Source organism: Stegodyphus dumicola, chromosome 10, assembly GCF_044657685.1.
Source record: "Stegodyphus dumicola isolate Sdum_Otavi_A_Nest chromosome 10, ASM4465768v1".
NCBI classification, from domain to species: Eukaryota; Metazoa; Arthropoda; class Arachnida; order Araneae; family Eresidae; genus Stegodyphus; species Stegodyphus dumicola.
In genome coordinates, this window is record NC_140777.1 from 161,623,371 (window position 1) to 161,639,129 (window position 15,759).

Below are 15,759 nucleotides of genomic sequence, written 5' to 3' on the forward strand. Positions count from 1 at the left end.
TTGTCTGGCGAACGCCAAGTACTTAAGTTGTGGCTTTTTGCCAAGCGAGAGAGAGGAAGGAGTTAGTCGAAGCAGGCCGCTTACCTTAGAAGTTTTACTCAGTTGCTGGTTGCCTTCCAGGCCAGAGGTTTAATCCTCTTGATAATTTTAAACGTATTGTAGTGTTAACAGTTCTCTGTACTACATACGGCTTCCTGTTAATATAAGGCCAATCTTCCACGTTTATTATTTCAAAGTTAAGTTAGAGTTTAGTTATATTTTTATATTCTTACGTTTAGACCACAAGTAGTGGGTCTTTGTATTCCGAAGTACGGAAATTATTGTAAAGAGAGAAAAATAAAGGGTTTTGTATACCCTTCTTGTGTATCCTGTCTACTTCCCACAGTTATTGAACATAGCTTTAGTAAGCTCTCTGTTCCGAGTCAGGTCCTTGCATGTTCCCAAAGAAAGTGAGACGGAACATTGAACCTGATAATGTGAATAAGCACTAGTTTCCCTTAGAAAGTCCCCCTTGAAGGCATCTCTTCCTTTAGGCAAATAGCTTTGTCGCGCTTTGTTAAAAATTATTTCTTCAGATTAAAATCTCTGAAACAAATAATTTGTAAGAATCAAATACAGCATTATTTAAAAGCATTTTTACTGAAAATTATAAAACAATTTTTTAAAACCTAATAAAAAATTACTGATGATTTAGATCGAGTAAGTGAAGTTTTCCCTAAAAATTATAATATTTCAGAAGTTTTGTTTATTAACTTTGTAACATCCATTGCGTAATTTTTTATACTTGTATTTTCACATATTTAAAGTTTTTCGTAAGTTTTGTTTCATTTTTGTAGTTTTTTGCCTATTATAATCTGTGTCTCGTTAATCTAATTAATTCCGTTAATTTAATTTCGTTAATCGTTTATCTGTCTTTCCATACTATTTAACATTTAACAAGTTAATGGGATATATCCACATTATTTTATTAAAATTTCTGTTATTTATAGTATGCAAGAAAGTAATAAGCTTTATTTTGAATATCTAATGTCACAACTAAATAAAATCGACAGTAAAGTTAATAAGTAAGTACTCAGTATTAAGTTCTCCCCCTCCTCCTTTCTTCAGCAGCTGCTAGCGTATTTTGTGATTATATATTCTTTATTTCTTAAATTAATTTATATTTTTTACCTTTTTAAATATTTATGGTCGAAATGCCCTTTATAGCTAAATATCATTATCAAATTAACTGTATATTCAATTAACTGCTTTTAGTAAATGTAGTTTTTTTAATTGTCCCCATGTGCATATGCTTAGATGGTCTTTGAATTTGTTTAATCAGCCGTCTGACCTTTCTTGTCCATCCTAGTTTGTCTGAACTGATTTCACCAGAGAACTCTTTATTGTTTCCATACAATAATACCAACTGTAATCTAAGACTAAGCGTTACATATTTGTAAATTTTAAACTGATATACTGCAGATGTATTGATGAAAACAGAAATGTCAATGAATATTATGATATCCTTTCACCTTTATATCCGTTTATAGAGACATTAGGGTTTTTGATGCTGTAAGACATGAAAAATGAGCAATGCCCTCCCTGAGACTCGAACCTCGGACCTCTCGAATACGCGCCGAGTGTGCTGGCCATTACACCACGAAAGCATGCTAAGAATACCTTATACGTTAAACAAAGTACAATGGCATTTCGTCATTAATCCTCTCCAGGTGCTTGGTTATATACTAAGCGAACTTTTGCAGTAAGAAATAAAGAGAAAATAATTAATATGCTCTTATAAATAAATCCCTCTGATATTATTATTACACCACTTAATACTAAAATATAAATGGATTGGGTCAAATATAGTGTACCTAAATGAATCACTTTACGTGATGCTGTACATAAATATTTTTCTACTAACCAGATTAAAAGAAATTTTTCAGCGTGTTCTAATGTCTCTGATCTTTGTGTGCAAGCGATCTGACCCTCTATTAACGTTAACCGATTTAATAACGCCTTGTTTTTTACAATCGTGAATATCATCGTGAATTGGCACACGGTACTCAGTATTATGTCCTGGATTTCGCATGCCATCTTCGTACTGTTCAATAATCTCTTTGTTCACCTCATGGTGATCCTAACCATTTTCTTTGTTGCTTGATTCTTCTCATTAACTTTCCTAAAAATCACTGTTAATGGATTTACAAAAGTTTTACACTAAAAAACACAAAATCACCTAAACATTCTGCGTTATAAAGCAAGTAGTTAACTGATTAATAGCAATAGTTATAACGATGCTCATGGGCAGTAGTAGCATTTTTTCGATAGAGGCGAATACATTCGTAGTGAGCACATTCGTGATTCGTCGAACTTGAGTTGTATTTCAAATAAATGACGAATATCAGACAACAGTTTTCGCATCCAAAACAGGACATATACAAAGTTAGATGTATTTCAAAGCGGGTGTATAGCGAAATACCAGCGTATTCAGATTTCTTGAATTTTTAAATGTTTTCACTGAAAAGTATCGTTGGATATGCCTAATTTTATTGCATATTTTTACTTAAAATCTTAGAAATTGCTATAAGGGCTATTCAAAAACGTTTTTACAAGCAACATAAGCATGAATAATCTTCACGGTGTACTCAATAACAGTCGAGGGAGGAGGGAAACGCGTCTAGTATCATTTAGACATGTTCATTTTGTATTTGAATAAAACTGTCAAATTAGAGCGGATATGAAAGTTTAATTAGTCATTGGATAAAAGTATGTAATTCACAAAACAAATGTTATTTCTATTAGATGCATTAAAACATTATTTCTATTAGATGCTTCGAAGCTCTTGGATATTACCTTTTAATACAGTTTTTAGACTGAGATACTTACTTATCCAGAAAAAGCAATTGAACACTAATTCATTAACCATATTCCTCTGCTTTTTTTTTTTTTTTTTTCTTTCCTTGATCAGCGATTCAGCGCCTAGAAATTTGAGCGTTCCGCCACCTGCTACCCGACCCATCCGGTTTCATCCCTTGCGATGGAAGGTCCTCCCCCACTATCGCCATTGGCGCTCATAGACCGTTTCGTGATCGCGGGCTAAAGAAACGCAACTACATCTTCCGAACTTGACGCGCTCCTTAGATACCGAGCAGACGACCGTAAATTCGATCTTCAGCGATCGTTCTTTTTTTCCCCCTCCTTTTCAGAGTTTCGAATTCACGTTTTGCTCCTTTTCAGAGTTTCGAATTCACGTTTTGTTTAAACTGCTTCGCGGAATGTGATTTCCACGATCTTTTACTTCTTTACGTTACAGTAAAATATTTCAGCTGTTGTCCTTGCTGAACAAGTGTTATTGGTGAGTAAAAAAATAATTTTTTGTTAAGTTACATATTTTGTTACTTTTTTTATTTCAAATTTTGAATACTACCTTAATAACATGTATGATGGTCTATCGATGACGAATAAAAAAGATTTAGGGTGGGGGGGGAAACTGCAAAAATTGAAACGTGACACTCAAATGCGTGAGATTATTTACATTGCCAGATTTTAGTTGCTATTTTATTAAAAGTTAAATTCTAATCTAAATATGGTGAAATCAATAACTCTTTGAAAAATATGGCTTAAAATAAAAATATTTCTGTAGAATTTGTGAATTATATTTTTAAAATCGTGATGAAAAGTTATCAATTGAGTGGACGAAAATTTGATGGAAGTGTAATTTTAACTAAAGGATATCCAATTAAATATTAAACGTTATTTTCATGTTTTTATTAAAAATTGAGAAACGGAAATGTTCGGAAACAAATGTGAGCCACTGTATAACTTCTAAGAAAGTGAACAGTTGTACCTTCATATTAATGCATATACTTTGAAATAAAGCAAAAGCGTAATACAGCGTAAGAAGTAAATTCTGAAGGGCAGTATTTTCATTTAGTTTGCATAAAATTTAGTACTAAAATATATGACAGTTTTTTGGCAGCAATTTATTTCTTTCCTTTGCCCCATTTCTCTTCTCATAGCCTAACATTTTGAAACTCGAAATCATGAGTCGTAATTACAGGATATTTCACATTGCTTGAGAATATTAGAAATTCACGAATGCATAATACATAGTGAGAAAATTATGCTTTTATTTAGACTTAAGATTGGAGCGAATATATTTAAGACCACTGTGCCTTACAAGATCTTACCAGAGTAGAATAAAAATGACCAAAATGGTTACCATGCAAACAATTTTTGTTCCTCGATGAATAAAGTATCCTTGTAAAGACTACATAAAATTAATTATGCTTCTGCAAGATCTGTAGATTAATTTTGAGCAAAAAAGAGATAACGATAATCGGAATTCTTAATCCTTCTTTTCTCGATTTACTCTAGAAGGATATTTAAAATCCGAATAAAGTATTTTCTAGGGTTAAAGATGAATCTAAATTATTATTTAAAATTATTTTTTAGCATTATGGAATTCCAGCCAGATCTTCCAGGCATTAAATTGGTATGTTAAATAAAGCAGAACAAAAACTGTGTTATCACAGTTTTAATCAAATGCTCGAAGAGCTGCTGAATTTTGAAAAGAAAAACATGAAACAGCTCAGCTTTAAATAATTTTAGCGTCCCCCCCTTTTTTTTTGTCCAATGCATACGAGAGAGTATATTTTGTTTTTATTTTGACATACAAGACAGTGCGTTGGTTCCCGTTTTATTATGAATTTCTCTAAACCTTTCTCGAAAGGTTGTTTTGCAATGAATAATAGTCTTAGTATGATAATAACTCCGGAGCACATGATACTTATCTGTGCAAGTGGGAGGGTTTTTTTTTCCTGTGGAAGATTTAACTGAGGGCATTAAGCTCTTCAATTTCGTTACGCACAAGTGGGAAAATTCCATGTTGCCAGATGATCGTTATCCAGAGTAGAAAAATCTGTTATGAAAATATGAATGTTTTGTGATTGTTATTTGATCAGTCAATTATAGTTCTAATGAGCTAAAACAATGCAATATTAAAACAAATTTAAAGAAATAAATATAATTTAAAATTACTTATATATATGTGTGTGTCTATCATTCTATCTATCTATCTAGAATCAGAATTTATGAATATATATGTATCATTCATAAATTCTGTTTATTTCTATATATATTATCATAAAATTTTCATAACAAAATTATTCCAAGTATTTCCGCGCAATTTGCTGCCGAAAATTTATCAGTACAGACAAATATTAAGAAATTTAGAACCAATTTTACACAAAGACTCAAGTGAAATTTAATATCAATAAATTTAGATAAAAACCCTATAAATATATAAAATAGGAATTAAAGAAATGTGAAACTAAAATCTCAAAATTATAAAAAAGGCCAGAAAAATTATAAAAGAAGATGAACTCGGTCAAACTTCATATAACTTCATCAAGAGGAGGATGCATCAGATTCAACTGGAATCCCCCCCTTCCATTTAAAAAATACTATGTTTCTGCGTACAGAATTAGTTAATGAACAATTTTAAAGAATAAAATTTTTGGATGAACTCTTATAATTAAATATTTTACCTAAAGTCTTTAAACTTTAGTTTGTAAAATATGAAAAATGAAAAGATTGCTTTGTGAAACTGCTGTGGCGCATTTTAATTATTTTTTAGCCCAAAAGTAATGATAGCCCAGAAGGGCTATTAGTCTCGAAAGGCATTTTGCGTTTGTTCCCTATAAACGGCGTATCACTTTTTAAATTGTTTCCACCAAATATTATAGCTATGTATTATCTTTACAGAAACTAAATAATGAAAAATCTGCATGAATGTTTCTCCCATTTTGGAAAAACATCAGTACTTAGAGCCACTAAATTTTGAATAACGTAATCCTCTACCCGAACATGGGCACCTGGAAGCCCGAATTTTGAATTTCGAATTTGTTTTATCCTCTGTTTCATATTTTGTAAAACTTTAACGAATTTTTGATTAGCAAACTCAACGGTTTCAAAGGGAGCAATGGCAACACTATACAGAATAAAACATTTTTATCTCCACCGCGCGAGACTGTCAATCAGTAATTCTAAAGGTATGCTGTTTTTAAATGCTTTGTGACATTGCTGTTGAATTGAATTTTATGTGGTTTAAATGCGTAGATCCTGATGTTTAATGAAAAAGTAACACACAAAACGTTAAAAAAAAGCCCCTTTGGGCGTAATATAAAATCTAAAAGCTTTCAGATTTTTTTTTAATCTTTTACCTTCTAGCTGGTTATGTTATACTCCTGGTAGTAGAAATAAAAAAGGTTAAATCACGGAGCCAATCCCGTTGCTTCGTTACGAATGTAAAATATGAACATAAAAATGAATGTACTCATTTGTACACTGAAGATTTCAGTCATTTTAGTGGTTTTCGATGTAATCTACTCATAACTGTCACTGAAAGTGAAGATTAAAGAGCTAAAATTTAGAAACATAGGTCTGATCCATAATCGAGTATTTTTATTTATGAAAGTTGTAAGCTATAAAATAATTCCGTATTTATTGCGCCGGGTAGAAAAAGATGGACTGTTTAAATTTCTTTTACTGTTTCTGTTATTCTTTTACTGTTACGTTTTGTTACTGTTATGATTAACTATTAATTCTAAATTAAATATTAATTCTAATAGAGGTCACCGAAAAATAAATTTGGCTATTTTCTTAATAATTGTTTACTGCCGTTGAGAAAAAGTTAGCAAACTTTCTGTTATGTGAAAGTATAAGAAAAAGGGTCGTTAACCTGGTTCTTTTTTTTTTTTTATGTTAGGCAATTTCATTACCTGGCATCATTTTATACCCTCTGGTATCTAGATAAAATTGAATTTTGCAGTAGGTCAGCTTTCTTGTTTCCCCTATCTTACTATACATTAAATGCGCTAAGACTGAGTACTCTGATGCGCATTGGAAAGAGAATTATTGGTCACGATTCACTTAGCTTCCATAGTGTAATAAGAAAATCATAGCTATTCGTTTTCAGATTAGAATGAGCCGTTTGAAGGAGAAACGAGGACAAAAAACTGAGAAATAGACATTATTTTTCTTTCCAATATCAAAACGCTTATTTATTTGGAAGAAAAGATTTAATGTGATGTTGTTTAATGAATTATTAATTTCTGATAAAATTATGGGAACTAAAAATTGCTTTCTAATTCTGTTTTCTACTAATTTAATCTTATACGTTTTCTGAGCAGAGAATCACAATTTATTTTATCTAAGTCAGACATTATTTAATCACACTTTATTAAATCTAACTTCATCTATTTGTCACATTATATTTAATTTAACTTTATTTTGTCCAAGAACTAGCCGCTTAAATAGTTACTATATAAAAAAATATGTCATGATTTTAAGGAGTCCAACAAGTATTTCCTGGAAATATTTAATTTTACTGAGTAGACATATCATGCTTTAAATACATTTTAATTTAAATCACTCAGCTTAAACAAATAGAACAAATATTCTTAAGAACTGCGTTTATTGTTTTTAAATCGCTTGGCTTGTTACTAAATATCAGAGAGATTAAATCAGAAAGTTAAAATGTCTTACCTTTAAAAAACGGAAACACACTGCATCGTAGAATATAAAAGTATTTTATTTTAGACAGTATTTTGTTTTAGGCAGTGGCAACACATTGCCTTCAAGCAGCGGAGTTTGTTGAATAAAATTGAAACACTAATATCTCACATTTTACCGAATGGCAGCAGTCTCGCGCCTTGGAGGTTAAAATGTTTTATTTCCAACAGTCTCGACGTTGTTCGCTTTTTAAATCGCTGAGATTTCAATTTACTAAAAAAATCATTTAATTCGTCCAAAATATGAATCAAAATTTAATCGATTTACTACTCAAAAATTCATTTAATTCGTCCAAAATATGAAATAAACCAAAAAAAACAAATTCTACTTTCGAGATACACATGCTCAGGTTATATAAGGTATTTCAGGTTATAAGGTAATGGCCAGCACGCTCGTCGCGTGTTAGAGAGGTCCGTATTTGGAGTCCCGGCGAGGGCATTCCTCATTTTTCACGTCTGTCAGCATAAAAAATCCTAATGTCTCTACAGTGGCGCCCAAACTAAAAGGTGCTAAATGATGATTCTTCACCACCAGGATTTGGCGATTGGGTTTTCTAATCCCCAGTAGTCCTTTAAAAGGGGGAGTATATAAGGTATTTCTCCCGCCTTCTTAGCGTGCCTTCGTGATTAGAATTTCCGATACACAGTTCGATGCGCTGAAGATAAAAAAAGGTTTTTACCCCCCTCAGAGTGTTGGCATTGCTCGCTTTTAAATCGTTGAATTTGTTACTCAAAAATTCGTTAAAGTTTTACAAAATATGAAATCGATAATAAAACAAATTTCAAATTCGGTCTTCCACATGCCCATATTCGTAGTAGGATTACGCTATTCAAAATTTGATGGCTCTATGTACCGTTGTTTTATCACAATGAGAGAAATATGCATACATTTATGCAGATTTTTCATTATTTAATTTCTTTAAATATAACACAGGGCGATAATACTTTCTGGCAGCAGTTTGAAAAGTGATTTACCGTTTGTAGTGAATCGACGCAAAATCCCAAAACGAAAATAATACTCCTTCAGGGACAAAGCCCTTTTGGACGAAGAACAGATAAAGAAAAATAGCTAAAATCAGAGATATTAATTAAAAACGCTTAAAACGCTAATTTTCGTCCTCATTTTTCCGAGTGGCAACAGTGCTGATATCAGCAGCAATGGCAACAGTGATATATCAGCAACAATGGCAACAGTGATATATCAGCAACAATGGCAACAGTGATATATCAGCAACAATGGCAACAGTGATATATCAGCAACAAATGGCTACGTGCCATTGTTGCTGATATAAAAATGAGAGAGAATTAATTTATTTTTCTATGGACATTTTTATGTGGGTTCTATATCGCATTCGACTGAAGATGTACGACTATGAATCGTATTTTTTTTTTTGGCTCAAAATAATGATGTATTTGTTTTTATTTTTGCTGACCCGAATGGCAATTCCATATGTCATATGGGTATGTATGCCATATGATTCCATGATTACGTAGTCAGTTGTGGTGCATGTATTGAATATTATTTTGTTTCTTTGGCATTTTTATGCATTACAATGACGCATCATATTCCTTATGACGTGTAGTATGCTATTATACAAGTTTTCGAATGATGTCATGAGTAAAATAATACATTACTCTCAATCTAACTTAACTGGCATCGGGTACTTCCGCTAGTAAGAAATAAAGGGAGAATAGTTAATCCACTCTTATAAAAATTATATTGTTATAATTATAACACTGTTTAATAATAAAATATCAATGCAGTGGATTATATATAGACTGTACACGCATGAAATAGTGAGGGCCGCCTGAGATAACCACTGACCTGACTTTGTTGTAAAAGTCTTACAGTGCTAATAGTCATCCTGGCAGAAGAGATTACTTCCGTATAAAAATATAAATATTGCATGGGTATACAAGGCCTGTGTATAAGCATAGATATGTTAATTACAGATATTATCTTGTAGAAGTTAAATACTATCTAGCTTAAACTGGGTAGGGAGTAACGAGGCTCAGTTTTCTAGTACCTTAACTGAATTGCTTGGAAAAGTTGCAACTGCTCTTAGAGTTGTAGTACCTATCAAGGGAGTATCTTTGTTACTGTTCTATTACTTGGATTATTATTGCAAAAGACAACTGCATTTATCTGCTGCTCTGGTATCTGCGAGTTGTCAGCTCAGTGTACTCCAGTTTTGTAAAGCCTCTTCCCACTACTTTGATTTGCTATTGAAATTATGCTGCGAAGATACAATTCTCAGTATAAGGTTATTATTTAAATTAGCCAGTTATTTATAATTCCAGTCTTTAACTTCTCCTTTCCGTTTCCTCTTGAAAACGCAAATCAGTTAGTTAGCAACTGAGGTTTTTGGATCGTGAGACAGAGCGTGTTTCTGGCTTTTCACAGACACGTTACGTTAGTTCTTGCCATCTCTGATAATATTGTTGCGTGCGTACGGGTTCGTAATAGATTGAATTCACAAGTCTGATAATAAATTAATAAAAATTTATTTTTATCAAAAGAAATATTTCAGAACTCTGGAATTTTGCACAGAAACATTCACACAAGTGTTCGCAATGTCACAAAGGATAACCAGTAGGTACACAACAAACTACTAAGAACGCAAAACACAACGAAGTGCAAAGCTTATCTAAAGAGAAAGCTAATCCGATCTTACGCTAAACTTGCAACAATAACAATAGCAGCTAACTAAACAACTGAGAGCGGATGCTCTCTCTTCGGCCTTAAATAGTTTTCAACCGGCCGCGAGATATTTCTAGTACTTTCTGTTTCTCGAAATTTCTGGAAAGCAATACGAGGGTGGAAGTACGGTTACAGCTAACATAGTGGTCGATTACATTTATTCAATTTCAATGCAAATTACGGAGATACCCATTTACTTAATGTTATATGCACGTGCCCCAGTATTCTTACTTTTCCGGCATAGCTTCCTCTTAAATTTGTCTCGCGCTACATTACACAGAAAAATACAACAATTTTACTTATAATTCTACTAAAATTACCTATCTAAGTACAAGCGCTATTGCTGGCGGCATTTGAATTTGATACGGCGGTTAGAATTTCTGAGCCAGTGTAGATTAAAATTTAATTGTGTAATCTTTGACTACTATTCGACATTTTAAATTGAAATTGATTGTTACTTTAGCTGCATCACCACGAGATGTGCTTGATTTGTGTGTACAAGGACGTGTATTTATGTTTAAAGTTCTGTTTAAATAAAAATATGTATTTAAACCTTTCCAAGATTTTGTACTTACTTTCAGACATAGCGATAATTCCTCTCTGATGGGATTAATAGTTTCTGATCAAATAAAACACTATAACCGTACATAAATGTTTTTCTGGTATCCATATAAAACGTAATTTCTCAACAAGCTTTAATGCTTTAGATTTTTACTTAGTAATCGTTTTCCCCTCCTTTCTCAACGCTAGCCGATCTAATACCGCCTTTGTTTTTTTACAATCGGAGATAGCGTCAATCTTGGCGTACAGTATGCAACAGCCAAGTCCCGGATAGGCATGCCATGTTCATAGTTTTCAACAATTTCTTTCTTCATTTTCATGTGAAAGTAACAATTTTCTTTGTTGCTTGACTCTCCTCATTAATTTTCTGAAAACCCATTGTTAATGAACTTACAAAATAATAACGAGGAAAGATATATATTTACATGAAAATTGAGAGTTACAGCGCGGGTTGTTTACTGAATAATAGCAACAGGTTTACTAACGCTCATGGACAGTAGTAGTAACATCGTAAGAGATAATAAGAATAGAAAACGCAGCTGTGACACATCAAATCTGAGACGCATTTCAAACAAATTTCGCATAAGAAATTAAAATTTTCGCGTTCAACGAGGACGTATATCAAGTTGGACTTATTTCAAAGCAAACGCATACCTAGGTACCACTGTATCTACCATTTGTTTTCTTCATTGCGTTAAGTCAATTAGTTAAGTAACCATATTAAATAAATATATAAAGCCTTGGCAAAGAAAAGACGAGGAAAATTTTAAACATGCTACATTCCAATATAAAGAAATGTAAATTGCACTAATATTAAGAACATATTCTCTCTTTTTTGGTAAGAGAATATTAACAAACGAATGTTTGTGTTATAAGTGAAAAAAACATGCACACAAAATATTGGCTTTCTAAAAATAAAATTTATTCGCTAAAATTCTTAGATTTCATTAAAAAAGCTATGTATTTCACAGTTTCAGTAAGATTCTACTTCATACTTACAGAAACAGAATTATGCTGATATATGGAAAGATATCGCACTTGAATGGCACATCTGTCCAACATTAAAATAAGCATTCTCTTTAGCTAACAATGACTTAACAAAAATGCTAAAACAGTTTTTTTTTCCCAAATTCTTCTGAATTACATACACTTTTGCTCCGCTAGAATCTAGATGAATATTTTTTTATGAAATTTATTTTATTCATTGGAATTTTGAAGTTTCGAATTTTTTCTCAAGCAAAATATTTAATTTATGTTAAATGTCAAATTTTTTTAAAATTTAACATGGCAAAAAATGTTAAGTTTTATTATTTCTAGAATTCGCCTGTCACTACTTTTAGGCGCAATGATACTGTTTCAAAGCTTATGTGACTTGCACTATTTCTGCTATATGTATATGTATATACATAAAAAATAAACATATATGTAAGGTAAAATATATAAAATACAAAATTACTCATTTTAGTTACCCTCTATATTCTAAAAATAATAATAACTTGTTCTAACCACTCCACTGAAAAACTAACCTATCCTATCGCCGTTCAGAACTGTAACAAAGGATTCGACTTACATATCTTAGCTGAAATGCGCAGTATCAAGTTAATTTTAGTTAATCTTTATACGTAAATTTATCAAATGAAATTATTTGTTGCTAATTACAAGTTTCCCTCATTATGAATTAAATTTACCAAATCTGATATATATTTAAAAAATAGAATTCTGAGATTTCCCCCTCCCTTTCAAGTATAGATTACAGTTTTTTTTTTTTTTTTTTTTTTTTTTTTTGCGAAGTCAATTTTTCATCAAACGTGATTACTTCCTGGCCCGTTTTCGATCAAACAGATAACAGAAATAAAAAATTAAAAAACTTCTGTAGAGATAAAAAAACAAAGCCTTTAATTGTTTGTGGTAGTGACTTCATTAATACAGCCTTTCTCAATGAACCTATGCTTAGCATCAGCCCATTCATCATCACCTGAACTCCACTCGATCTTGTAATTGCGCACCCTGATCCAGCTACCATAATTGGTTCAATCTTCTGTGATCCGTTTTCATTAAAACGTTCCCGCACCCTCTGCAAAAGTCGGTCATGCATTGTTTTCTTAACTTCGTGAACACGTTTTCACGTACTCTGTGGGAAACTCTCTAGAAAGAACCTTCACCAGGTACAAAGGTGATAGATTTCTCTTCTGCAGCTGAATTTGATTACATCTGTTATTTTAGCGTAAAAGGCTGAACTTTATGAAGACCAATTATCCTCAAAGTTCTTCACAAAGAAAGCTTTTTGAAACTTTCTTGGGAAATTAAGTTGATCGAAGATCAATTATCCTTAGATTTTTTGAATGGAGGGGAAAAAAACATTTTAAACTTCTTGGGAAGTTAAATGGATCCTTTGGAGTCATTTTTATAAGCTCGAAAAAAATCCAAATGCTAATACACTGTGAATCTAAAGAACTGAACTTTAATGTAATTTTCGAATAAGCAAGGCTAAGCTTTACATCAAGGGTTCTCAACCGTGAGAGAATTCCCTCCTCTGGAGGAATTTCATAGTTTCAGGGAAGAATGCTGTTAGAATTTTTATTTAGCTGTTAAGTATTTGTTTTAGTTTATGAATATATATATGTATAAAACCCAATTTGGAATTTTTGTTAATTATTGACATTTTGTACACTTAAAAAATAATCAAAATCTGAATAAATGTATATGTATTTTTCGAATTTTGGAAAGGGGGATGATCTTCTAGGAATGGGAAAAGAGGTGCATGGGATAAAAAAGTTTGAGACCACTGCTTTAAATTAAAAATTGTTTAAATGAAGTAGGAAGATTTGGGTTTTTATTTACTATTATACTGTGTACAAAATTCAGTTTTGCAGCTTATAATAAGCAAGAGCGAAACAATTCTCGTAATATTAAAGAGATGTTTTTGTGAAAGAGAAATTTATATTCGCTCGTTCAGATTTGGAAAACTAGATTTTTGTCTTTTTCTTTACTTTTCTTATAAACGTATTTTGTGGTAGTAAAAGAATCCTGTTGTGTAATTTCCAAGAAATACAAAAATGTGTTTTTCTTGGTAGTGTATAAATATTATCGAAAATCTCTTCATTTCAGAAAAAAGTAAATAGTATTTTATTTCATTAAAATGGAGAAGTATGAAGCAAAGTTATTTATAAGTATATATTCTATTCCATGATTTCCACTACAAATTTTTTCACCTCCACAAAAGTATAATAAAGTTATAAAGGAAAGTTTAGAAATCAAATGATTTACATACCTTATGAGTTCTGTGCATAGTTTTTGTATAACACAGCAACCGACTTTTTATTTAACAGAAAAAGGCCTTTAATTACAGTTGCAGCACATAAACGTTAGTCAAATGCGTTAATTTTACGGTACTATTCTATTTTGGAAAGAAAATTAGGAAATCTTAAACAAATAGGGCAAAGACTTTGTTAAAAACAAAATATTTAACAGATGCTAATGAGAAAATTTCTCTGCTTTACATTAAAAGTCAGAAATTTGGTTCGTTAGTATCTAGCTTTGATTGTATCAAAATCCTAAAATTACATACAGTTTAACTTATTTGCTTAATTTATAATCTCTAATAATGCCATTACTGTGCCTGATTCTTATTCATTAGATTATAAATTAAAACTAATCGATAAATTAGTATACTATTCTTAAGTGTTTTTCGTTTTGTTTGCAACCATGTCGTCAATTCCGTTTTGTTACTCGCTGAATTAAGCGTGAAGCAAATTAGGACGCATGTTTAGGGCATCAAAGAAAAGAGGGTACCACAAAAAGGTCTTTAGAAACTCAAACTCAAGGGTAGGGGCATCACGGAAATTTACCTTTGCCGATTTTACTATGGAAAAACAACCAAGACCAGATAAACCAAGACCGCAGAAAGGGTAGCAAAAAAATAAACATAAATATATGTAGGGGCACCAAAATTCTTTAAGTGCTTAGGGCTTTAAAGATCTTAATCTGGCTCTGGTAATGCTTCTTATTTTGATTTTTCAGTCTAATTAAATACAAAAAAAAAAAAAAAAAAAAAAAAAAAAAAAAAACTGTTAAATAACAAATCGAATTTTTAAGTGCAGTATTTGAATCGAAACACTTAACCAGGTTTCACCTCCGGAATATTCTAGTCAGAAGCAATAGACAAGTTTAAAAGTAATGATCACAACAAAGGAATCTTCATAGTTAAAACACCGACGATATTAAAGTTTGTTCATTGATACCTAACGTACATTTTCGAATTTTTGGAATAATGGGAAGCCAGAAGTCCCTGTATTCTTAAATCGTTAGTGTTACATAAAAGCGGCAGTCTGTTGAGATGGATAATACGTTTTCGAATAATTCAGTATTTCTAAGCTAATCACCAACCTTTATCTTCTCAACGACTATTTCATTTTATCCTATGCCCAGAAATTGTTACCTCAATTTTATTATATGAAATATTAAAGTATTTAATAGACAGTCAATCACGTAAAGTACAGGTGTGAGGGGCAAAACAGCGTCATAGACAAAACTGGTAAAGTCCTGGCACATTAATCTTTTTGCGTCTTCAGATGCCTCTAGCTGATAGTGCTTCTCCCGTCTTCTTATGATGCTTTCGTGGTGTAATGGCCAGCACACTCGGTGAGTATTCGAGAGATCCCCAAGTTCGAGTCCCAGTGAGTTGCACATTTTTCACATCTCCTGCTTTCAAAAAGTATTTAATAACTCTACAGTGGCGCCCGAACAAAAAAGGTGGTAGATGATGATGCTCCACCACCAGGATTTGGCGATTGTGCCCCTAATCCCCAAACGCGCTATAAAAGGGAGAGTATATAAGGTATTTTTCCCGCCTTCTTAGCATGCCTTCGTGATGTAGTGGTCAGCAGACTCGGCGCTTATTCGAGAGGTCCGTGGTTCATATCTCGGCGAGGACATTGCTCA

The 15,759-nt window shown here is 32.0% G+C and overlaps 1 protein-coding gene across 2 annotated transcripts in view; it reads left to right on the plus strand.

The window, feature by feature from the left end:
• Nucleotides 1-15,759, plus strand: part of LOC118201990 (protein trapped in endoderm-1-like) — a 205,860-nt gene that overhangs the window by 29,636 nt on the left and 160,465 nt on the right. Inside the window, exon 1 of one of the 2 annotated variants that reach the window (XM_085825786.1) lies at nt 3,069-3,337. The exons of the other annotated variant lie outside the window; for it this stretch is intronic. The gene's annotated coding sequence lies outside the window, so the exon portion shown is untranslated. Of the gene's footprint in view, nt 1-3,068; nt 3,338-15,759 lie in introns of those variants that run through there. 2 annotated transcript variants of the gene reach the window in all.